Genomic DNA, 26,282 nt, shown 5'->3' with positions numbered 1-26,282 from the left:
ATGCGCCGCCGGGGACCTAGTGCTTTGGTTGCCGCGCGTTCGTGGGAGGTCGGGAGAAGAGCTGATGAAGCCCAGATCCGGCCCCCAGAGGTACTTCCAAAAGGCAGCGAAAAGAGTGGGGGGAAATCCCTGGAGTTAGCAGCGGACACTAAGGGTTTGGTTTGGCTGCGCTTTTCAAATAGGTGTGTCAGATCCTAGCCGCTCCTATGTTGGAGAGGCAGTGTGCATGTGAATCGCTTCTTATTTTGTGGAGTATTTCACTTTTCATTTTCATCTGGGGAGGAAAAAATAAATATAATCTTTAGCTCCTACTTTGAGAAGTGCCATTTCGTTTGGAGTAGAGGACAAACTCTTCCCTTGCATTGGATGTCCTGTGCTTTGAAAGATACTGAACAGTGCCTGCTCTTGTTCACAAAAGGGGTGAGACGTGTATTAAATCTTCTCCGGCCTGAGAAAGCAGCCGCGGGAGGAGGTCTCTCTCTCTCGCTCTCCTTTGTGTGGCCGCTTCCTTCCAGATGTGAGAGGGTTGGGCTGGGCGCTCCTGGGTGGAGTAATAATTATCCTGAACATTCCTGCGATCTGTTAGGACTTGTAAACATACCAGAGCCAAGTCCTCTGAACTTCGCGAACTGATTTGGTGTATTTGCTGGTACCCAGACGGCTGCGACTAGAGGCAGGGCCTTTCGGGAAAAAAGACCTTAGGGTGCTGATAGCAGCAGTCTTTCCGGAAAGCTGGTTGATGCTTGGAGATTAGGCAGTGGCGCCCCTAGAAACTTACTAGCCAAGTCGGAAGATGTGTACAAGATTATAGCGCGATCCCCAACGTGCTGTTTCCCGTCCTAAAGGGAATGGATCTGTGAGGTTTCCAAATCAAATGTCTAGAGGGGAGGAAAAGCAGCTTCGCCTTACTTAACCTCACCAAGACGCACTTTCATCTGTCATACACGTGCTGTGAAGAATGGTGGTTTAGAGAGCTTACTGTGTGCCAGGCATCCTGGTAGGCACTTTTGGGGCATCATCCGTAATCCATGAAGTGGTAAACCTAGCCCTAGAGAGAGATTAAGTAACTTACCGGAAGTCCCACCAGTAATCTGTGGTCTATATAAGATCTAATTTCAGGTGCCAGGCTCTTAACAAGACAGTGCCTCCGAAAGGGATGTGCTGCAATGGTGGTGTTAATGCAGATGAAGAAAATAATAACAATAATAACCACCATATATATGTATATATACACATATATATGCATATATACACACATATGTATATGTATATATACACACACATATATGTATATATACACACATATATATGTATATTTTTTTTTTGAGACAGAGTCTCTGTCGCCCAGGCTGGAGTGCAAGTGCCCGATCTCGGCTCGCTGCAACCTCCGTCTCCCGGGTTCAAGCGAGTCTCCTGCCTCAGCCTCCCGAGTAGCTGGGATTACAGGCACACGCCACCATGCCTGGCTAATTTTTTGTATTTTTAGTAAAGACGGGGTTCCACCGCATTAGCCAGGCTGGTCTCGATCTCCTGACCTTGTGATCTGCCCGCCTCGGACTCCCAAAGTGCTGGGATTACAGGTGTGAGCCACCGCGCCCGGCCCATATATTTTTAATAAATTTAAAAAGATGATGTTTAAGAGAGACTGACACTCAGTAGGCACTCTATGTATTTTTGTCTCTAAATTGTCACAAGACAGGTGGTGGATGTATTGGTGTTGCTACAATTCTTCTTCTTTTTTTTTTTTCCCCGAACTCTGTCACCTAGACTGGACTGCAGTGGCTCAATCGCGCCTCACCGCAACCTCTGCCTCCTAGGCTCAAGCGATTCTCTTCCCTCAGCCTCCCTTGTAGCTGGGATTACAGGCATGTGCCACTACGCCCGGCTAATTTTTGTATTTTTAGTAGAGACGGGGTTTCACCATGTTGGCCGGGCTGGGCTTGAACTCCTGACTTCAAACGATCCACCACTCGCCTCGGCGTCCCAAAGTGCTGGGATTACAGGCGTGAACCACCGCGCCCGGCCATTTCTTTCTTTTTGTAATCTGAAAATGTTGTAATAAAAAGTAACACACACACACTCCCACACACACACCCCTTTTGAACTGTGCTTACATTTCCTAAAAGGGTGAGAAAAATTTAGACAACTCCAAGGACTTATTGAATGGTAGAAGTTTAATCACTTGTTTGTGACATCTGCAAGTAATATTAATCAAACATTTTATTTGCTTAAATTCAGAAATACAGGTGGAATGCATTTAAACAATATGGTGCTGGAACATGAAGAAATTACCTAAATACCGTATTTTAAGGTTTAATTTTCATTATCCATGGGAAAGTTCTCAGAAGATCTTTCCCCTGCAAGTGATCATGGTGATCACGATCCTGTTTTCCTGTATTAAACTTCACTTTGTTTTGAAATTAATAACTTTCCATGTTAGTGGCAGAAAAGTGAATGGGTTTCTCAAACAGGCAGATGGTTGCATTTGAGCCTAATCTAGAAAAGCGTGGGAGGAGTTAACTTCATAGCCACTCCCAAGTGTCAAATCAGCTGAAGTTTTCTCAGTAATGTTTATTGTCACTGGCCTCTAGTTTCAGCAAGCCTGAGAATCCTAGTTCTCCATTTGATTCCACAGATTTAATCAAGACTCTGCATGCTTTGAGCAGACAAAAAGAAAGTTTTGGCTAACTTACAATACAAATAGGGTACATGGAAAACAGTTAAAAATACCCTGCCTTATCCAGCCTGCAGTAATTGTCTAGCAGGAAATCTTCATAGTTATCTTACACACATAAGTGAAGGTTTGAGGCTTATACTGCAAGTGATCTTTCTATTTCTCCCTTTAAATCTGCCCCAGAGATCTGATCGTATCATGAATGCACTATTTGTATATGTTCGGGACTGCTGAGGCTCACTGAAATGACTATCAGCCTATAGATAAATAATGTACTCAGCGCATCAGCAGGTCTTACATGTATCTTCCTTTACTTACGTATGTGGTTGTTAGATGTGGTTGTGATTTTGTTTTAGATGGAAGATTCTGGGGGGATAATTCATGTATTTCTAAGCCAGTAAAATGTTTTTTTTTCTCCTCTTCTGACAAATATGTGCCATGGGCAGTTAGAGAGAAGTGGTAAGATAACAATTTTCTGTTGCCAGATGTTTGATAAACCCTCTAGGTAATTTAGAGGCCAAATCTCTTATTCTCCCCAATGACTGGATTTACTGAAATTATCATGTCATTTCTTATCTCATTCTTCCTGGTGAAATCAATTTTTAACCTAATCTCGTAAGACAGTGTTTTTTCAATATGAAGGTCATAAAATCCATTTAGTGGGTTACTACCAGTATTTTTTTTAGGTATAACAAGACAACAAGTGTCAGCATCATCATATGTTCTAAGAGTTCTGTAATTTCATGAAACTTTGAGTCACTCCTATGTGCATTCTGGGTTGCAGTATAAAATGTGATTCTTAGCCGTCAAAAAGTTTGAAAAGCACTGCCACGGGATGCATGTATCTGTTAGTGCTATTTTGATAATAAGTTACAAACCCAAATTTAAGTGGAATTAGGGTATTATATATATGCATATATAGAATATATATATTTTTTCTTACATATGGGTTCAGGTTACTAAAAGGTACACGGGTAGGACTGACTTCAAGAGCATCTTGCTTAGGGCTAAACAGTGACTTCAGGATCTGGTTTCTTTTCATTCCTCAGGTCTGCCTTTTTCTTCTTGCCTCTGTGTATTGGGGTCCTTCTTGGGTGACAAGATGACTGTATACTTGGTGGTTTACGCAGTTTCAAGTTCAAGTCCAGCAACCAAAAAACTCCCCTTCCCCAGTTGTTGAACAAAAAGTTTCAAAATGAGCTCTGATTTGCCCAATTAGCACGGCTGGAGGAAATCTGTGTTAAGTGGCTTCTGCAGAGGTTGAGGGCTTTGCCCCAGCAGTGGAGTCCTACCCAGACCATATAGATGGAGGACATCAGCGGGCTGGACTGCCACATGAATACAGTTGTGGAAAAAGGGGGAAATTAAGGCTAAGAAAGTCTGGAATAAATATTCACCGCAGGGTACAAGTGCCTAATGCACATAGGCTGATTCCTCTTCTTTTTGATGCCGCAAATAATGGAAAATGAGCTGAATTGTATTCAGGCAAATAGGTTATCAATACGATTTTTCATGTGTGTAAGGAAAACTTTAGCTGTCACTTTTAACGCGGTCAATATCAGGACTTATGAGATCAAGATGCAGAACAAGTCAAATTGATAGTAGTTACTTTATTTTCCAATGGCACTGAGAAGAAAAAGGCAGATATATTGATTAAAAACCCACAGCCGTCCCAAAACCTCTTACAAGGGGGTGATTGTGATCCTGTTTTCATTTATGTGCAAATCTTGGAAGACATTTATTTGAATCAATTTGCTGTGCTAATCTAATGAAAGCAGTTATTTAAGTAGTGTCTTAGAACAAAGTCTTTGAAGAATACACCTCCTTAAAGCCCAGGGCAAATGAGTGCTCTATTCTGCAGCTCTTCAGCCTTGAGGTCTTTATTTGGGTCTGTGTTACTTTGTCGTTAGAGATGTGCTGCTTTTAATTGTCCTCTGTCACTTTATGTACAGTTATCCAATGGGAAAGGGGGCCCTAGTGTGTACAGCTGTGAGGACGATGTTCACTCACAGCAGAGGGGCCCTAGAAGTAGGGCTTGCCTGGGTCAATCCTTGTTAATGTCTATGCCTCCGGTTTGGACGATAAATTATATGGCCACCCCATGTATAAAGGCTACTGTTTTAGGGGGCCACGAGTAGGCATCTATTTAATAGACTAAATTATGTGATAAAGAATTCCTGGTGGGGTGCACTGTAATCCCAACATTTTGGGAGGCCGGGGCAGGAGGATTGCTTGAGCCCAGGAGTTCAAGACCAGACTAGGCAACCTAGGAAGACCTCATCCGTACTTCAAATTTTAAAAATTACCTGGCTGTGGTGGCACATTCCTGTAATCCCAGCTACTCAGAAGACTGAGGTGGAAGGATCACTTGAGCCCAGGAGGTTGAGGCTGCAGTGAGCCGTGATAGTGCCATTGCACTCCAGCCTGAGCAACACAGCAAGACGCTGTCTCAAAAAATAAAAAATTAAAATAATTAAACTGAGGAAGTCCTTACCATAACTGAAAGATAAAACTCCAGATGCCTCCCCTCCCGGGAGCGTTACCAGCGGCACCTCACCCTCCTTCTGACTTCCATAGCAGGATCATCCAGGTCTCCTGAATCTGAAAAGCCAGATTCTCCTGAATCTGAAAAGCCAGACCTGAGCTGCAGCAGCTTCCCGGTGGGGTGCCGCCTCCTACCCCCTCACCGTCCTCCCCTCCTCCCAGCTCCCCCACCCCCCACAGGGTGGTAGAGGCTCTGCAGGTGGGGGAGCAGTGCTGGGGCACATCGGCGGTGGCCATCAAGCTCTACATCCTGTACAAGTACCCAACATTGGACGTCCACCGCTTCAGGTACCTGCTGAAGCAGGCGCTGGCCACTGGCATGTGTCGCAGCCTCCTCGCCAGACCCCTCAACTCCAAAGCCAGGGGGGCCACTGGCAGCTTCAAATTAGATCCCAAGCGCAAGAGGAAAATCCAGCCCAGGAAGATGGCCCCCCGACGGTCCCCAGGAGAGCGGGAGAGGCCAAGGGGAAGGGTCCCAAGAAGCCAAGTGAGGCCAAGGAGGATCCTCCCAACGCGGGCAAGGTGAAGAAGGCAGCCAAGGGGCCAGCAGAGGTGCAGAAGGCTCCTCCCAAGCCAGGTGCAGCCACAGAGAAGGCCCACAAGCAAGGCGGCATGGCCAAGGACACCAGGCCACAGCCGGGCGAGGCTAGGAAGGCACCCCCAAGCCAGACAAGGCCACACAGGCCCCTTCCAGTGCCAGCAGGCTCAGTAGGAAGGCAAAGGCCAAAGGCAGCAGGAGCAGCCAAGGAGATGCTGAGGACCACAGGAAAACCAAAGCTGGGAGTAAGAGTTCAAAACCCACTGTCAGCAAGGTCAAGAATGGTGCTGCTTCCTCAACCAGAAGGTGGCAGGCCAAGGCCAAGGCTCCTAAAGGGCAGCTGCCTAGGGGGCTGGGCAGGGGCCAAACGCTAAGTCTGCTTCTGCTGCTAAGGACAGTGGCTCCAAGGTGGTGCCTGCACACCTGTCCAGGAAGACAGAGACCCCCAAGGGCTCAGGAAAAGCTGGACTGCCCATTACAGTCTCCTCATCCCAAGTGTCTAGCCAGAGGGCTGTATCCTAGGGCCGGAGGCAGGGGTGGAGAGAGACCGAGCCTCTGCCCTAGTTTTCATTCTTCAACAAACCACTGCTCTATTTATTTCATCGTAAGCTATTTATCAATAAAGACTTTTGTTTCTTTCCCCCACCCCCAACACATACACACAAAATCTTGTGCAGATGTAAAGGCTCAACAAATAATAGTAGAACTAATGGTAACAATGGCAACACATGGTTACCAATTCACTTATGCTGGGAATTGCCCTGTGATGTCCATGAGGGTGCCCTCATTCAATGCTCACCACACCCTATGAGGTGGGGACTCCTAACACCCCTCACTATACAGCCAAGGAAACTGGTTATGAGGTTGCCACTTGGCCAAAATCACATAATATTTGTTGAGTTGGCAAAGGGTGCATGTTGACTAGTGTTTTATAAGAAGGCAGGACAGGTCATTGTTGTGAATACTGGTTGTAGCTTCAGAGGATCTACACTCAGATCTATCTTTGCTTCTTACTAAAGGTGTGCTTTGACCAAGTGACTTAACCTTTTTTGTGCCTCAATTTCTTCATCCATAAAGTGGGGATTATAAGAATTCCTATCTCATCAGGTTATTTTGAGGATTAAGTGACAAAATACAAAGAAGTGTTTCATGTAGTAACTGTGGTGGAGTAAATACTAAAAACATTCTAGCCATTATTATTTGTGCTTTGTAGAGGCTAGGAAAAAATTAATAATTCATATTATTTGTTGAACACCAACTATGTCCCACATTTTAAGCTAGGCATTTTTTTAGTTGTCTTCTTTCTTCTTACGAATCCTCTGAGATGGGTGTTATGTCCGCTTATTGTTCATTTTACAGATGAGGAAAACTGAGATTCAATGAAATGAACAAGTAATGGAGCTTTAGTTTCAACTCCAGGTCATTCTGACTCCGGAGCCTTTGATCTCATAATTATAATGTCATATTTTTTGACTTGGAAGGGAGCCTTAAGATCAGCTAACCCGTAAAAATAAGCCCCAAAGAGAGGCTGTGATATGACAAGTCATTAAGGGATGGCGCAGGGCTAGAACCTAGGTTTTCAGCCTCCCACAACCATCTCTGTCTTGAAGACAAGTGCATTCACCCCATAGGATAACCATGCTGAGTGGGCACAGACACCGTTCAGGAGCACTGGACTTAGATGTCTTCTAATCCAGCTACAAAAAGTCTAGAGCTGTGTTTGCTAAAGTGGGTAGGTGTATCCCTGGTGGTATATGAGTTAATTTTAGATGATAGATAGAGAAACATTTTTCCTTATTGGCTATTTATTTTAACGTGTACCAGAAAAAAAATTCACTTATACCTTCATGTCTTGCAAAAGATTATATTCCTTTCTGCCTTGCTGAGCAAACTATTAACAGATTGAATAGTGTTGCTTAGAACGAGGCTGAGAAAGAAATCATGTCAGTGTAAAAATATGTGTTAGGTAAAACACAGTGTAGATAGTACTGGAAAATGGCAAAACCTATGAAGGGAAGATGCGAATGACTGAAGTCTGGGAAATACTGGACTGGAGAGATGTTTCCTGAACTTGGTGCACACAAACCACTTGCGGATCAGATTCTGATTCGGCAGATCTGGGATGGGGCCTGAGACTGCATTTCTAACAAGCTCCAAGTGATACCTATGGTGCTAGTCTGTGGACCATACTTTGTGTAGCAAGGGATCAGGGAACCTGGAAGACTCGTGGGCATGTATTGAGTGCTGTAGAGGATATATAAGGCAAATCCCTGTCTCCCAGAAGCGTAATCATGTCAGGGAAAGGAGATGTGAATGAACATGGAAGGTGAACTCCCCCATCCAGACACCAAATGAGAGGTATGGTGATCTGTCTGGAGCTACTGCATGGTAGCAGGGGGTGCACGGGATGGCATTGCGCTTGGGCCTGAAAGATTTGCACAGCAAGTGGAGAGTTCCAGAGCATTTGACAAGTAGGAAGAAGGACAGAAGTAGCAGGGAAGCCTCAAAAAAAGGCCCAAACGGAGATTTCAGCAACAATCTGATGAACACAGAGAATCAGCATGGAATGTTGGATCAGAATAAGTCCCCTTTTCAAAGCACAAGCCCCACTAACTGGTGTCTGATGATAATGGCTACCTTTTATTGAGCACCTATAAGTGCCAGATGCCAGGCATTTGCCAAATACTTTCCAAGCAGCATTTAATTCCATCTCCACAATGACCCACAGTAACCCACATTCTGCAGAGGTGGAAACTGAGGCTTGGAGTGGGCGAGTGACTTGCCCAAAATTACACAGCTAGTAAGTGACACACCTGGAATTCAAACTCAGAATGGAGTTTGTGCTCTTTGCTACCATGCTGCACAAGTCTCTGCTTTTTGTTGTCTTTGGCAGTCTCAGCATAAGAGCTTGGCTTTTTCTCCCAAGAGCCTGCCTCCCAGAAGATTCTAATGGTTCATATTGTTCCAAATGAGACTATTGCCCCCTACAACAGATCCTGAACAAGCATCCAAAGTTATCAAATAGGTTGTCCTTAATCATTATTTATAAAAGATGTCATTCCTTTCTGCCTTGCTGACTAAACTATTACCAGAATGGAATTTTCGGCATTGTGATCTTCCATAAGAAGTAAGTGCAAAACTCAACACATTCAGATAAACACTGAATGTGTTGTCACAGTGAGGAGGAGCTTGGCTTTGGAAATCACTAAGTAGCCTAGACAGACAGTTATTGGAAATAATTATGCTCTTGCCACAGCATGGGGCCTGTCACAGCCCCTCCTGATTCAAAAGGTCTTTCTGGAAATACCAGCATCCATCTTCCAGCTGGTGCTTATAACAGCCGACAGCGTCGGTGGGGGACCCAGCAATGGATGTGGCTGAGGATTATTGTCGGGCTTCCCTTGTTGCACCTGACTGAGCCCATCCCATCAATTCAGTCTTTGCAAAAGAGCAGAAGGCTCATATGTGACCAGAATGCGGGACAGGCACAAAGCATGTACGGCCAGCTTTGGCCCTGCTTCATCCAAGTTTAATACTCAACCCGAGTTCTGCCAGATAAAGGAGGGGCTGGGGAGAGAGGGGAGCTGGAGTTGGCACTGAATCAAGAACCAGGAAGGCCAAGTTCTGATCCCACCTTGGCAGCAGACTGACCAGAAGCATGCTCATTAGCTCTCTGGATTTGTCAAATGGGTATTGACACTTGAGGTCCTTCCACCTCTAAACATTTTATGCTATGAACAACCAGAAGTGTGCACCCTGCACTTTGTCTGTGTTGGCTGGACTAGTCTCACTTTAATTTTTTTTAAATGTCAGATAGATGCACTTAAAAGGCTTCCTAAGCAGTGGTGTATCAGTGGATAGTTTCAGTATAATTATTTGCCATGCAGTAAAAGTGGTATTTTGTGTAACTTGTCATATCAAATAACCTTTTAGTATTTAGACAAATCTCAAAACATTAAGAGAGTGTGGCTTATTCAATAAATCAGAAAAGATAAGGGTATGTGGGGCCATCACAAATGAACTAATTGCATTTATTTAAATGTGCAAACTGAAATGCAGAATCCTGACAAACTAATGAAAACCATGTGCCCCTAGATTGGGAACACAGAACGCCATCCCAGTTGGGCTGTAAGACTTAAATTGAGGACATATCATGGTCATTTGCTCCAACTGTGTTAAAGTAATTCAATTTGTATTTTTAAGAGGAAAAAAAAGTAGTGTAGTGTTTTATATACCTCCAGGTTCCCAGTCTAGCTGCTCTTTTACTGCCTGAAAGAATGGGGCATCCAGTTTACTAGAGGTCAAAAGTTTGATTCAAACACATTAAGAGGAAGAAATTGTTTTTGCAACGATTCAGATGCTTTAAACAGTTCAGATCGTGAGTGGTTCTCATTGTACTTTCTAGCACTGAACTTGATTACACTTGGAAAAGCATCCTGGAAACTGATCTTTGATCTTTTCTGGATCTCAGAGAAAAGCTATGAAAATGATGCTGATAAAGGGTATTTAAAAATTGGCAGTTTGTCAGCAAGGCTTCATGCTATTCCATAGATGCTTTCACTAAACAATGAGTGGGAAATGTAACTTTGTCTTCTTGCAGAGCCTACAATGCAAACATTTTTTCTACCGCATGTACAGTTTCATTTATATAGTGTTGTCAAGGAATAAGTAATTTGTTTCACTTAAGTGATTTTTCCAGGTGATTGAAGCTTATCTCTTTGTACACACATGATTTTTTGCTTAAACTTTCTTTGATGAAAACATGGCACATGCTTCTTTACTTTTTTTTGCTTGGTGCGTATAATGTGGCTACATCTTTTCCTGACTTGGGGTTATCATGATAAAGATTGCTTTTTGTTCTGTGCTGTAATCCTGTTATTATTTGACAGCTGAATTGTGTGGGATTGAGAGCCTCTGTGTAAATAGTCACAGATCCATGTTCTTTTAGAGTTACCTTTATTACTAATAATAGAGCTCCTCTGAGTAGTTAGCAAATCCCAGGTAGGATGCTAAGAATTCATATACATTATAATCTTGGCTAAACTGTCCACCCCACTCCAAGAAATGATCATTATTATTCCTCCTACTTTACAGGTAAAAATTGAAGTTTAAGAGATAAGTCGTAAGTGGTAGAGTTGAGATTTGAACCCATGTCTCTCTAACTGCAAGATGCCTATTGCCAGTTGTTGTAAAAGCCACTTCTTCTATTTCTCCTCTCTACCCCTCTTTGGGTATTTCTGTCTGTCCTGTTGCTTTAAAAGCCTTTGCCCAGGTAAGGACCCAAGATTAAAAATGTGCCTATTTCGTGGAACTTACTGTTATGTTTTTCCTTAAGTGGAGTTCTGAGGGTATTTTTGATGATTTCTGGGTTCCCAGACATCTGCATATTTGCAGTTCCTAGAAGTCTAACCTGTGAATTCATCACTGTGTATGCTAAGGCTTTGGGAGGGATTATAGGATTTTCTGCATTATGATTAAACAGCATAATCAAGAAACTTGCAGTCAGAGGAAAGCTTGGCAATTCTGTAATGCAGAAGTTGGCAGACCTTTTCTGTGGAAGGCCAGATACTAAATGTCTTAGTTCATTTTGTATTACTGTAAAGGTATACCTGAGGCAGGGTAATTTATTTAAAAAAACAAAAAAACCAAAAAATGGTTTTATTTGACTCGTGATTCTGATGGCTGGAAAGTCCAAGATAGGGCTGCATCTGGTCAGGCTGCTTCCACTCATGGTAGAAGGGAATGGGAGCTGGTGTGTGCAGAGATTACATGATGAGAGAGGAGGGGAGAGGTGAGGGTTGGGGCATGCCAGACTCTTTAACAACTAGCTCTTGTGAAAACTAAGAGTGAGAACTCACTCACCTTTGAGTGAAGGCATTAATCTAGTCGTGAGGGATCCATCCCCGTGACACAAACACTACCCATTAGGACCCACCTCCAACATCGGGGATTAAATTTCAACATAAGATTTGGTGGGGACAAACAACCCTTATCCAAGCTATAGCACTAAATAAAATAGGCTTCGTGGGCCCTATGGCCTGTATTGCAACTCCTCAATTCTGCCTTTGTAGGTCAAGAATGGCTGCAGACAATACATAAATTAATAGATGTGACTGTATTCTGGTATACTTGTTATTACAAAAGCAAGCAGGGGGTAGATGTTGGCCCATGAGCCCGTCCTTTGCCAATTCCTGTTATCATAGAAAAAAAAGATCCAATCGAGGTATTATAAGAGTCTAAATAGGTAGGTGATTGAGAGTCAGTGTTGAGTAGTGGTTGTCAATCTGTGGCTCTGGAGATAGCTGCCAAAATTTGTCTCCTAATTCCATCACTGCTTCAACTCAGGCAAGTATCTTAACCTCTCTGCATTTCAATTGTCCATCTTTAAGACTGGGAAAATAATAATCCTTGCTTCATAGGGTTGCTTTGAGAATGAAAGTAATTATTTGTAAAGTATTTAGAAGCGTGCCCAGGACAAAATAAGCACTGTCTAACTTCTGTGAAATTAAGAATAGTAAGGAATACATTTCTAGCGAGACAAAATATTTAGTGCTTTGATGGAAGAAAGGGAAACTTCCTTTGCTCTGAGTGCAGTGGAGGGCAGGGATAAGGCTCCTGCCCTTTGAGGATGGGTGTGGAGAGGAGAGAGTGGGCAGTGTGGGCAGCACAGTGGGTTAGGAAGAACTCTGGCCTGGGAGTTAAGGGAACTGGTTGCAGAACCCAGACAAGTGGTAATCTGCAGCATCCCCTGAGTCAAGTCACTGTCCTCTAGGGCCTTGGTCTCCTTATCTATAAAATAAGGAGGTTAAACTAGAGTAGTGGATGCAAACTGATGGCCCATAGGCTACATTCTGCCTATAGATATGCTTGGTTATTCCCTAGACTGTTTTTAAAATATTTGAATCAATCAATAGCAAGTATGAATCAGGAAATTCCACAAAACAATCTGGATCACTGGTTTCTTTTAAAAATTCAGAAGCTCTAGCAACACTGGCTGCATTCCCACATGGCAGCAACTGACTAGCACAGAGCTCTGGTGGCTCATGGGTTCTGCGTTGATTGCTGTAGCAGATGCTGCTGGTGTTGCTGGTCCCTACATCTTTGCCCTGGCCGTAGTCGTGCATGCCAGCTTCACTTCCCGCTGCCAGCACCTGCATTGGTTTGTCTGAGGACTTTCTCTGGCTGTGGAAGTGGTGGGCTGGAAATGCAGGGGAATTAACATCCATTCCCTCCAAAAATGAACAGGGTTTGGCCTGTGGATACTCCAGCTCCCTTGCCCATCCAGTGAAACTAAGGGGTGTATATTGTACACCTTTTCCCAGAGTTTCCTCATGGGGTTAAGCTCCACTCGCCCATGGTGATAGGTGACTTAATAGGCTAGTCCTTTTTGTGTATGTGTGTGGCCTTATCTTTCTTGTCTCACTTATGCACCGTCCTACTATTGTTTCCTGGGATGACCTCTCAGATAAATACCTTACACTTGAATCCTTATCTGGGATTGGCTTCTGGAGGAATCCAGACTAAGAAAACCATAGGCTGGTTGTGGTGGCTCCTACAATCCCAGCACTTTGGGAAGCCAAGGCAGGTGGATTTCTTGATCCCAAGAATTTGAGAGCAGCCTGAGCAACATGACAAAACCCCATCTCTACTAAAAAATATATAAAAAATTAATCAAGCATGGTGGCATGGGCCTGTAGATGCAGCTACTCAGGAGGCTGAGGCAGGAGGATCACCAGAGCCCACAAAGTCAAGGCTGCAGTAAGCCAGGATTGCACCACTGCACTCCAGCCTGGGTGAGAGAGTGGGACTGTCTCAAAAAAAGAAAAAAGAGAGAGAGAGAGAAAGGAAAAGGAAAGAAAAAGAGAGAGAGAGAGAGAAGGAAAGAGGAAGGAAGGAAGGAAAGGAGGGAGGGAGGGAGGGAGGAAGGAAGGAAGGAAGAGAGAAAGAGAGAAAGAAAGAAAGAGAGGGAAGGAAACCCATAGTCCTCATAGTCCTTGCCATTGAGTCCCAATGAGAATTGCCATTTTTAAAAATCACACTTGAGCAGTTTTTCTCGGGTAGAGAGATGTTTGTCCATCCCATGCCTATCAAAGGAGGGAAGGTAATGGACTAAATGGGCTGTGGGTTTCTGGAAGAATGAGATTCTATTTCCTTGTATAAGTAAAGAGTAGACTGGAAGATTTTATGCAAATTGCTTTCTTCACGTATTTGAATCTTGTCTCTATCAGTGTCTGCATTTGTGATTCCTTTAATAGGAGATCCTCATGGATTTTTAAACTGGGGACCATTTTTGTGGGGTATTTTGTGAGAAGCTATCAGAACTCTAAATTACCACTGGTGAATTGTTTTGACCTGCCTAAGGAGATTTGTATTTTAAAAGAGCAGACTTGAGAATCAAATTTGTATTCTAATTAGTTGACCAACCATTTCTGTTTACCCAGGACTAAGAAATTTTCTGGGACAAGGGACTTTTAGTACTAAAACCATGACAGATTGGTCACTGTACTGTAGGAGAGGTCACACATAGGACCTTTCAAAGTTCAACCCCTGAAAGATTATGTTCCTGCAATATAAACATATTTCCAAATAGTAGTGTATTTTAAAAATTAGCCCAAATGTAAAGTTGGAAATAAAAATAGCTTTTTTCTAGATTTCTAATTGCAAAAATCTGAGTGAGTTGAACAGAATGACTTTGGTTTTCCTTTTTGTCTTTGCCTCTGCTTTGCTTTTGGCTGAGCTGCTGGGTAACAGCACTATTTGTTGGGAGAGTTAATTTGGAAACATTGGATATTTCTTCCTTTTTGGGACCTCCACTCACTCACCAAGAAGCAGCAGGTGCTTGGCATGTTTGCGCTCCACCCCGGAAGGGTTCTGGGTGTTCTTTTCAAGGGGGAACCAGGAAAGGACTCCTCACCTTTGTCTAAGAGTAAAACGTTCAGATGTACATTTATTTGTCCCTGAGTTACCTGTAATCCTTTTTTCCTGCATTTTCATCTATTTTCAGTGATGTTGTATTTTACCCAGAGATGAACTTGTGAAAATCTTTACCCCCAAATTAAAAGTGTGTGTAACAGCTGAATGCGGGAAAGAGAGAGAGCCATGCCCCAGAATGGAGGGCACAAATAGCAAAGGGTGTGAATGGCACCAGAATGTGGGAATCTCTGAGGATCAGAAGCCAGATGTGGTATCTGCAGAGCACAATAGGAAAGAAAGACCTGGGAATTTGAAGTTTAAAATGATTTTGTGTATCAAGTCAGGAAATTTAGGCCCTGAAGTGGATATGGGAGGCGCAGTGGAAAAGTTTTAAGTAGATTTGGAATGAGGATATTTGTGTTTGAATCCAAGATCTGTCACTTAACCAACTTTTTAACCTTGTACAGGTCAGGAAACCTTCCTGAGTTTCAGTTTCCTTATTTGTAAAATGGAGACAGGAGGGAAGAAAACTAACTCTTGTTGAGTGCCTGTTATGTTCTGGGGACAGTGTTAGGGAAATCAGAGGAATCGTTTTATTGAAAGCTGTCCGGTTCTGCAAGGTGGGTATAATTGGCTTCATTTAACAGACCAGAAAATGGAGACACCAGAGCCTAACAATTTTCTCAGCCCCACACAGCTGGTAAGGGATGAAACTGGAATTCAAATCTGGGTCATTGTGACTCCAGAGCCAGTGCGCTTTTTATGGTGCCAGCCTGTTACCCTCATGGGGATCATAACTTATTTCACAGGGTGTCTTATTTAAGATCTCCCAGAAGCAGATCCTGAGATAGACTACAAGTAGTTTATTTAGGAAGTCCTGGAAACATCAGTTGGGCAGTCAGGAAATGACACAGGGAATGGAAGGCAGCCCCTGAAAAAGTATGTTATCAATTCAATTACCACCGTAGGCTATTAGAGCTTGTTCCCACTGGGGAGGCTCTGGGAACCAGTGGAGTGCATGTACCTACAAATTTTCCCATCTGAGGGAAAATCTGAGGGAGCCGAGGTATTTATACACCAATTCCTGAGCAGTTAACTGAGGGCTACTTCTGCGAGGTGGAGTGTTATAATGATTTGTAGGTGCATATGCTGTATCCCGTGCTTGGCAAAGTAGGACTCTAGCAGCACAAGAAAGTCCTCAGCAGAGAAATTCAGGTGCGGGCATTTGGAAGCAAGCCACTGTGCTCTGAAATGGTAAGGACAAGGGAGTGGGAGGGATGCCAAAAGCACCTGCTATGGTGGTTTTAAGAATTAGAGACAGACCAGGCATGGTGGCTCACACCTGTAATCCCAGCACTTTGAGAGGCCAAGGCAGGCAGATCGCTTGAGCCCAGAAGTTTGACACTAGCCTGGGCAACATGGCAAAACCCCATCTCTAAAAAAAAAAAAACACACAAAACTTAGCCAGGCATGGTGGCACACATCTGTAGTCCCAGATACTCAGGAGGCTGACGTGGGAGGATCACCAGAGCCCAGGGAAGTTGAGGCTGCAGTGAGCCATGATTGTGCCACTGCACTCCAGACTTGGTGAAAGAATGAGGCTCGGTCTCAAAAGGAAAAGGAAAAAAAAGATTAGAGATAATATGTACAGTGGCAGGCTTCAGGCTACCACTGATAAAGAATCTACTATGGGTGTGCAAATAACAGCAAGAAGACTTTTGAGGGCTTAGCCTGTGAATCCTCAAAGCCTACATAAAATGGATCTGCATGTGTTAATTATGAACTTCTGATAATTCCAGATCTGCCCAGCCCACCACTTTGGCTTCTTTCCTGCAGTGCTTTTCAACAGTGGCTCCATCCCTTTGAGGTACCATCAAAACATCTACCACCTTGGGATCTGGGTCCAGAGGGAGGAGCCAGAATGGGTATTTCCAGCATAAAGACCCAGCCCACCTCCTCCCCCGTCCAAAAAACCAACATCTACCCACCCCATGTGCTCTGAGAAAGGGGAGTCTGAAAAAAGACTGTGAGCTCCATTATGGCCAAGAGCCGGGAGGATAAATGTATAACTTGGGTGGCATGATTAGCAAGAACTTTTGTTTTATTTTTCTTACAACAATAACAGCTTATTTTCCTTTCAGCTCTTATGGTCACTGTTTTTTCTGGTGTATAATTACCGAGCAGTGCCCCAGCTGCAGTTTTGGGCTGTCCCACTTCCATTCTGCCCGCTCTCCATTAGCAGAGTTCCCCATTTTGTGTGGTCTTGGTTGGGCAGTGCCCAGCTCTTCCTCTGAACCAAAGAGTCCAGTCTCTCTTCCTATGATGCAATCTGCAAGTGTGGCAGAGACTGCTTTTTGTCCCCAAAATCCATTTCCTCTCCTCCTTTTAGAAATAGTCCCCACCTTTTAGTTTTGTCTGAGCATGTGGCTGTCAAGGTAGGGGCTACATTTCCTAGACTTCTTTGTCACTGGTGTGGCCATGTGACCAAGCTCTGCCTAAAGAACTGTGAGAGGAATTGTCACTTCTGAGTTAATCCCATTTAGAGGAAACACCTTCTACTTGTTCTTCCTTCCTTCCCTTGAGCTGGAACAAGGAGGTGTGGAGAGCCATCTTCAACCATAGGATGGCAGAGCATCAATATGGAAGGGGTATGGGTTCCCCCACCTTTGTGTGGAGCAGAGCTGTACTACCCAGCCCCCAACTGCTGCCAGACTGTTTACTACTTGGACTTGAATCAGTACTAATCTAAACCACTCTCCTTTGGTCTTCATTAAATCCAAGCATCTACATTCTAACTAATACAAAGGGTCAACACATGACAGCCTCAGTTAATTTGGAGTTAACTGAAAGATCAATGGAGGTTGGAGTCAGGAAGATTTGGATTAAATCCTGACTCTGTGACTTAACACCTGGGTGACATTGAATAAAAAACAAATCTAAACCTCTTCTGAGACTGATACATTTCCACATTTAATACTCCCAAGTGGGCCTCTAGGATAAGATGCTCAGCACAGTGATTGGCACATGGTCAACAATCAATGAGGGATGGCTGTTACTGTTATTTGTATCATTATTCATTATTCATAATACTGAGCTGTTGCTGACCAAGTCAGGCAGGATTAGAAACTTTACATTTGCTATCTCTGAGACCTAGAATTGGTTTTGCTATATTCTGGAAAGGTGGGGTCATCTATGGTAAATAAGCATATATTCCTTCCTATACATACCAACGATGGTGGTGAGCATTTGCTTATCTTAGGTAAAGGATGCAATCCAGTTCGTTGGGACAAAGGATATGTCTGATGATCAAGTGGACAGTCTCTGCTGGCTGGTGCCTTCTGATCCCTCACAGAGGGACTCCCTGGGTAGGGTGGTAAAAGTGGCAAGTGAAGGTAACGGAACCAACTGCTCAGGGGAGAACTGAATGTCTTCATTGTCAGCACTTTTCCCTGGCTCACCTGGGAAGCCACATCCTTAGTGTTTGTGGCCAACTGCTAGTTGCCTGCCTGACATCCATTTCTCCCATTCTTGGTAACAGAACCCCAATCTTAGTTGGGGGGGTAGTGTGCTCTGTTTAAAATCACATTTCCCATCCTCTCACACTATTAAATATGGCTCTGCGGCACTTCCAGGAAGGGCTGTTGTTGGGAGCTGACTCAGGTGGGAGGCATAGTCTTTTGCCTTTGCATTTCCTCTTTCTGCTGTCTAGAACAGATACCATGACTGGAGCTTCAGCAACCAATTTGCTACTTTGAAACAAGACGAGCTTCAGCAACCAATTTGCTACTTTGAAACCAGACAGCATGGGCTCATGATGTCAAAATAGAAGAGGGAGGGTCTTCTATTGGTGTGGTACCCCACACCAATACCTGAGTGCTGCCCTAAGCTCCTCCTCTACCACCAGCCTTCCCCGCCATTTCAGCTTTGTGCGTGTGAATGGGCCTTAACCTTATTTTACGTTGAGCTTTCCAATAGCTTTCAAGGCTTAAAGCCCTGCGCTAAAGGACTACTTAGCCACTTCTGTCATCCTCTTATGAGGATGGATTAATTTCTTCATCCTTTTTCAAATGCATAGAGTCCAGCGTCCCAGCAGAATAATCATACGATATGATCATTCTGTCCATTGCACATAGGAGTGAATATTTTGGTGCTTAATTTTTCTCTAATTTTTTTTTTCACCTGTTATTATATGGCCTCTCCAGGTGGTCAGAAAATTTTCTTTTAAATGCACTTTCCTGTATTTTGCTTTTCTGAGCATGTGAATGGATTCCTGAAAAGTATTCCCTCAGAGGAGGAATCTTTAGAAAAGGCCTTAGAAAAATAACCTATGGAGTAACCTAGGGTTTGAAGCCTCTTGATTATCTCTGTTGAATTAATAAGCTCAACGCTCTGCTGGTTATTTAGCTATTGATTCTCATCTCCAGGCCCACCTTGCTATGCGCTGAACTGTGATCCAGAGTCAAAGTCTGTAAGCTACATTTGCCAGGCTCCCTTATTAGCTGGCTTCTGATTAGGTTCTGTCACGGGAGGTATTGGCTGGAGATGGGGATGCAAGAGGTCAAGAGAAGGGACTATTTTTGCATCCATTGCTTGCTTACATCCTTCCAACAGCAGCAGCCTCCAGTGGTGCTTTAGCTTGGAAATGCATGCTTGACTGGCAAGACGGACCCCAGTTTCAGATGACGAATAATGTCATCTGAAGCCTGATGGAATAGGCTATCACATGGCCCAATACTCACCAAACTCCACTTCTTTGCTTCCTGGGTGGCACACAGATTACATTGCTCAGCCTCTCTTGCTGGAGTATGGGGGAGGAGGAGGCTGTGTTCTGACCAATGGAATGTGGATAGAAGTGTTAAATGTTTTGCCTATGCCTTGCCCATAATAACTGCTTGCCCATGATAACTCACTGCTTCCCTGAGATTTTTTGCCCTCATCTGCTTTCTGGATAGAGAAGATCTAGGGCCTGATTCTAAGACCCCCGGGCTTGGATGACTCACTAGAAAAAAACTTTATGACAGAATTCCTCTCCTCCCTCAAGCTGACCTGCATCAGATCTGGAAACGATGAGAAAGCAACCTTTGATGTGCTAGCCCACTGAGATATGGGAGGTGGTTTTGGGGACATTAGCATGACTTACTGAGTAGTATATGGATAGATGTCTAAAATAGCAGTCTTTGACCCTAAGGCCTTACCGTATCCAAAGAATCTGAGTCAGAACACGTCTTAGAATAAAAAGCAAAGTAGTTAAAGCACCCATAAATGTGTGTGGCCTTCACAACTTGCTAGAGGGTTCATTCATTGATTTATTCATTCAGGAAACATTAAGTGTCTACTATGTAACATGAATTGTGTAGGACCGTGAGGACCATAAAAAACAGGTGATTGAGCTAGAGGGTGCAACTTGGGGAGGGAATGTTACTTTGGATTAGCTACTGTGGAAAGTCTGTCTTTGGAATGACATTTCAGCTGAGCCAGAAAGCTGAGAAGGACCCCGCCATGGGAATGTCTGGGGGGTGGTTATTCCTAGGAAGAGGGTATGGTGAGTGCAGAGGCCCAGAGGTAGGAACATGCTTGGTAGGTTTTATGAATAGAGAATGGGCCTGTGTGGCTGGAACATAGTGAGTAGGGGAGGGAGTGGTGAGGCACGATTAAATCAAAGATGGCCTTGTAGGCCATGGTTGAGCATTTGTATTTTATTCTAAGTACAATGGGAAGTTAATGGAGTTTCTTAAGCAGAGAGGGACATGATCTGACTCACACTTTAAAATAAAAGTCACATGGGATATTTACTAGGTTAGGAAATGATTAATGCAATCAGTAAGTTAGCTAGGAAGCTGCAACCATGCTTCAGTCAAGCAATGATGGTGGCTTGATCTAGGAAAAACACGCTTGGGGAAAAACCAATTAAGAAAGAGAGATACAGACTGAGGGGAGAGGCCAGGACTTCTGAGGGCCAGAGAAACTAACACAAAGACCAATAGAAGAGACTGCCAAGAAGTTAATTTTGTTGTGAGACTCACTGAAGATTTCCTCAGAGGCAGAAGTCAAAGTGCCTTCCCCAGTCGTAGGGCCCGGCCAGACCCCCATAGTGGGTGCACATCTGCTGTGTGGGAGGGAGAGCAGCCCTGATGCAGGGTGGGGGACCATCTGGGGTCCCCCCTCACTGTCCCTGCGAGGATTAGGTAAGAGGAACAGAAACCAGTACTGACTCCATCAAGCTATACACAGAGAATCTCCCCATCCGGTCCAGATAGGATTGGAAGTGCTAATTCCCAGAATAAAATCCAAACTCACTCCAGACAGAACTAAGGTTATTCTCATGGGAATATCTAGAACAAAGTGAAAAATTTAGAGTACTAGAGACCTGAACAAGCCCATATGCATTTTCAGGTAGACCAGAGTAGATAAATAAGCCTTTCTAATATTCTGATGACCTTAATCCTTCCCTTTGGTCATTATTGATGTCGGCTTGTCTAAGAGCTTGGGTGCCTATGGTTTATTCTGGGAAGAAATCTCAAGGAGCAGGAGCAAGGATTGGAAAGTGGCCACCAGACCTCAGTCCCACTGAGGATGCTCTGAGATGCTATGTAAAATGCACCTTAGAATTTTCTACCCACCAGGAAGAAAAAAAGAATATTTTTCCATGGGCTCTTGTCCCCTTTGGGCCAAGGGTTTCTTCTTGGGTGTTAACTCCCTCACACTGAGCGGCTCCCAGCAGCCATCCCATGCCAAGCCGCAGGACAGAGAGAGACCTGTGGTGTAGCTGAGACAGGGAGCAGCCCAGAAGAGAGGTTGCAGGGCGCAGCCCAAGAGGTGTCTGGTATACACCCGAAATCCCTTTTACAGTAGGCTTTAGCATGAGGTACTCTTTAAAGATGTGGGGTTTTCAATTCACAATTGCAAAAATATGGAACCAGCCCAAATGCCCATCAATCAATGAGTGGATAAAGAAACTGTGATATATATATATATATGTGTGATGGAATACTACTCAGCCGTAGAAAGGAATGAATTTATGGCATTCTCAGCAACCTGGACAAAATTGGAGACTATTATTCTAAGTGAAGTAACTCAGGTATGGAAAACCAAACATCATATGTTCTCACTCATAAGTGGGAGCTAAGCTATGAGGATGCAAAGGCATAAAAATTATACAGTAGACTTTGGGGACTCAGGGGAGAGTGGGAGGGAGTGAGGGATAAAAGACTACAAATTGGGTTCAGTGTACACTGCTCGGGTGATGGGTGCACCAAAAATCCCACAAATATGCCTAAATAACTTACTCCTGTAACCAAATACCTGAAAACCTATGGAAATAAAAAAATTAAATTGTAGGGTTTTGATTCTAGAAATGTTAGGGAAGCTAGCCAGAGAGGGAAAGGGTCTAGGCAGAGAAAATAGAAGACAGCAGCCAAAAAGCCAGCAGGATCCCTGAGGCATGAGGAGGAATAGAGTATTGCCCATGGGAAGCAGTAAGATGATGACTGCTTTCCAACAGGGGGATTCCTGATTGTTGGTCAGTGTTCTCTTTCTACCCACCTGCCAGCCCCCGCCACACACACACAGACACTGCTGCTCTATTCACATTGAATTTTGGATCCTTAGGTATACCATACTCCCTCTTGACCGAGGTCCTTTGCACAACCTACCTTTCCCCTGCCCTCCCGAGCCATACGCATATTCACATTCCACCTGGCTAATTCTCACTCATCCTGGAGGACCCACATATCACTTTGTCTAGTGGCTTGCCTTTACTTCCCAAACCTTGGTAATATGCACTGCCTTAATTAGTACTTTTTGATTCTAAGAACAAGACACCCACTCAAAGGGGCTGGAGTTAAAAACAAACAAACAAATGGAGGATAGTGTTTCTCAGAATATAACCCACAGACTTCCATCAAGATCACTGGGGTGCTTGTTAAACATCCCCATTTCTGTGCCATGCCCACACCTTCTCAACATATTCTTTAGAGGGGAATCTGAGATGTCAACACAGAAACAAGCTGCCTGGATGTTGCCTCTGCACGGGTGTATTTGAGAACAACTGCCCCCAGAAGAATCTACCGGCACTCTTTGCAAAGAGTCCATCCAGGTCTCAGAGGAACCAGAATCTTATCAGGAATTGCTCTAGATCTGCAGGGGGCTGATCTTGTTTCCCTCCTTGTCTCTCCAGCCTACCTTCCTTGACTTGCACAGGGCTCAGTCCTAAACATTATATAGCTCCCCACAGGTAACTCTGACACCTTCAAAATCCTTGTTCCAAACATGTGGGATTGGTCTAACTTGGTCAGGGGTCGATCTTTGCTCCAGCCAGCTGTGGTCCAAGGGGTGGAAGGGGAGATAACACCAGGTGTCATATTCTCTGCTACCATGTGGACCATGGAGTTCTTTAAGAAAAGGATAGTAGAAATAGAATACTGTCATTTCTAGCGCCAAATCGTATATGGTCTTGCCTTTTCCCTATTTTTTTTTTTTCCTTTGAGACAGAGTCTCGCTCTGTTGCCCCGGCTGGAGTGCAGTGGCGCGATCTCGGCTCACTGCAAGCTCTGCCTCCTGGGTTCACGCCATTCTCCTGCCTCAGCCTCCCGAGTAGCTGGGACTACGGGCGCCCGCCACCGCGTCTGGCTAATTTTTTGTATTTTTTAGTAGAGATAGGGTTTCACCGTGTTAGCCAGAGTGGTCTCCATCTCCTGACCTCGTGATCCGCCCGCCTCGGCCTCCCAAAGTGCTGGGATTACAGGCTTGGGCCACCACGCCCGGCCTATTCTGAGTTTTTTTTTAAAAAGGAGTAGCCCAGAGCTCAGATTCCTGTGGTTCTCAAAGTTTGATGTCTAAACCAGCAGCAGCAGCAGCATCTCTTGGGGACTTGCTACAAATGCAGATTCTTGAGTTTTGCTCTCTACAGAATCAGAAACTCTGTGATGGAGCCTAGCAAGCTGTTTTTGCAAACCCTCCGGGTGATGTTCATGGACACTTAAGTATGAAAACCACTGCACTAGGCCAGCAGGGGTTTCTTGGAACATGTGCAGTGGGAATGGAGCCAGATAGGTAACAGAGGCATGTGAGGTTCCACACTTGAGTTAAAAGCAGTAAGGAGGCTCAAAAATATTGTGAGCCGTTAAAGTGCTTTCTGAAGAAGAGGATGGGTGGGGCATGCAGGGTGGATTTGAAAGCAGAAGATTGGAGTCAGGAAGCCCGGTTCTTTTCACAGAATGTCCCTGGAGGGTAGCATTGTCACTGTCCATTAATCAATTATTTGGGGGCCTTTGATAGTTTTGGACTCATTATACATGAGACCTTTGAAAGGTCAATATCTTAAGGATGAGACTTGGTCAGGCAATTTTCCTTCCCTTTGGAAGGATTTGGGTTATATCTCTGATCCTAACATGACTTTCAGTTAAAATTTTTTTTTCTCTGTTCAATTCTTTCTTAATCTTTATGATACCTATTTATGTGACTGGTGCTCTTTTTTTCAGAAGATTGTTGGACTGAACAAATCAATCTGACACTGGGTGGTATTTGGGCAAACTATCACAGAGGAAAAAGTGGAATGAAGGGAGTATGTTATACCTATTGCATATTGTTGAAAAAAACAAGAAATAAGCATTTACAGATTCAGGCTTCAGGAACAATGTCAGTTAATGTGTAAACTTTGGTGTCAATGGATTTTTAAGAAATGTTTAACAGAAAGTAGCATTAGTATCAGAGATATGACCTGAATCCTTCCAAAGGCAAGGTAAATTGCCTGATCATTAAATCTCACCCTTAAGATATTGCCCTTTCAAAGGCCTCATGTGTAAAGAGTCCAAAGCTATCAAAGGCCCCCAAATAATGGGTTAGTGTGCAGTAACAATGCTACCCTCCAGAGGGAGGATAGGTATGGAAGTATGTGAATGCTTCTGAGAGAAATATGGGCACAGCAAAGACATGTTAAGAAAGGTTATCCAAGATGTGGGAATACAGCAAAAAGATGACTGTTAAACACCCTATTAGAGCTCTGTTCCATCAAACCCACCCAGCAGTTTTCCAGCTCTCTAGGGAATAATAACTTTGTTTGACTGATGATTAATTATTGCTTAGAGACCAGATTCCATAGTGTTAAATGTTAACTCATAGAAAACTGATAAGATCTGATGACTTCTCTCTGGTAGAGATTGTATTAGTTTCCTATTGCTGCCATGACAAATTACCACAAGTTGAATGGTTTAATATAAGCACAAATTTATTGCATTACAGCTGTGCAGCTCAGAAGTCCTTGCCGGGTTTCACTGGGCTAAAATCAAGATGTTGGCAGGGTTGCATTCCTTCTGGAAGTTCCAGGGGGAAAACCTGTTCCTTTGTGTTTTCTACCTTCTAGGATCTGCCTATATTCCTTGACTTTGGGCTCCTTTCTCAATTTTCAAAGTTGCAGTATAACATCTTCCAATCTCTTTTTGACTTTGACCCTCTTGCCTCCTTTCTCTTATTAGGATTCTTATTATTACATTGGGCTCACCTAAGTAATATCCCCATATTAAGATCCTTAACTTTATCACATCTGCAACAAAACCTCTTTTGTCGTGTAAATGATGTATCTGCAGTTTCCAGAATTAGGGCATGGAAATCTTTATTATTATTATTATTTTAGAGATAGGGTCTTGGTCTGTTGCCCACACTAGAGTGCAGTAATGCCATCATTGCTCACCACAGCCTCAAACCCCTGGGTTGAAGCAGTCCTCCTGCCTCAGCCTCCTGAGTAGTTGGGACTATAGGCATGCACCACCACACCTGGCTAATTTTTGAATTTTTTGTAGAAATGGAGTCTCTCTTTGTTGCCCAGGCTGGTCTTGAACTCCTGGCCCCAGTGATCCTCCTGTATCAGCCTCACAAAGCACAAGCATGAGCCACTGCATCTGGCCAAGACATGGCTATCTTTTGGGGGCGGTTACTCTGCTTACTCAAAGATGCAAATGATTTTGTTCATGAGAGATGTTAATCCCAAAAGTTACAGGTTTAATGCAGTGCATGACATTAACCAGCATTGTTTCTAATTTAGCAATCTTATTTCGGCATTATATTTTCCACCTAGAAACTATATTTGCGTCAGTTTCTTGTGTTTTCCTTTGAACTCTATCATCCTTCTGGTTTCTTTATTAATTAAATAAATCTTTAGATGCATATTCTATATCTATTAGTTTCATCATTATGTTTTTAATATTTTGAAAATTATTTTTGGCCACAATGATAGGAATACATTAGAGGAGCACAGGAGCCTAATGAAAGAGATCTCAATGGCCAAAGCTGCAACAGTTTGAGCAAGAAAGTAAATAAAATAGTATTGAATTATAACCCAAAGAATAAAATATCCATGAGTCCATACTGATACAAATAAAAGACCAAGTATGTAAATAAATTGGGGAGATTTGGCCTATTTCTTTAATTTTTTTCAGCAATGTTTTGTAGTTCTCAATGTACAACTATTTCACCTCCTTGGTTAGCTTATTTGTATTTGTATCAGTATATGATACAAATAATAGTGAGTTCTTTTGAGATCTATCTGTTTAAAAGTGTGTTGCACCCTCTGCCCCAGCCAACTCTCTCTTGCTCCTGTTCCTGCCATGTAAGACACCT

At 43.6% G+C, this 26,282-nt stretch overlaps 1 protein-coding gene and 1 pseudogene across 1 annotated transcript in view; both read left to right on the top strand.

Annotated features, from left to right (window-relative positions):
* Positions 1–23,231, top strand: LOC126948994 (histone H1.8-like; annotated as a pseudogene).
* Positions 1–26,282, top strand: part of FRMD4B (FERM domain containing 4B) — a 360,926-nt gene that overhangs the window by 802 nt on the left and 333,842 nt on the right. The window lies entirely within an intron of this gene.

This window comes from Macaca thibetana, chromosome 2 (assembly GCF_024542745.1).
Source record: "Macaca thibetana thibetana isolate TM-01 chromosome 2, ASM2454274v1, whole genome shotgun sequence".
NCBI classification, from domain to species: Eukaryota; Metazoa; Chordata; class Mammalia; order Primates; family Cercopithecidae; genus Macaca; species Macaca thibetana.
Note: the sequence above shows the minus strand (reverse complement) of the source record. Positions and strands in the feature narration are given on the sequence as shown.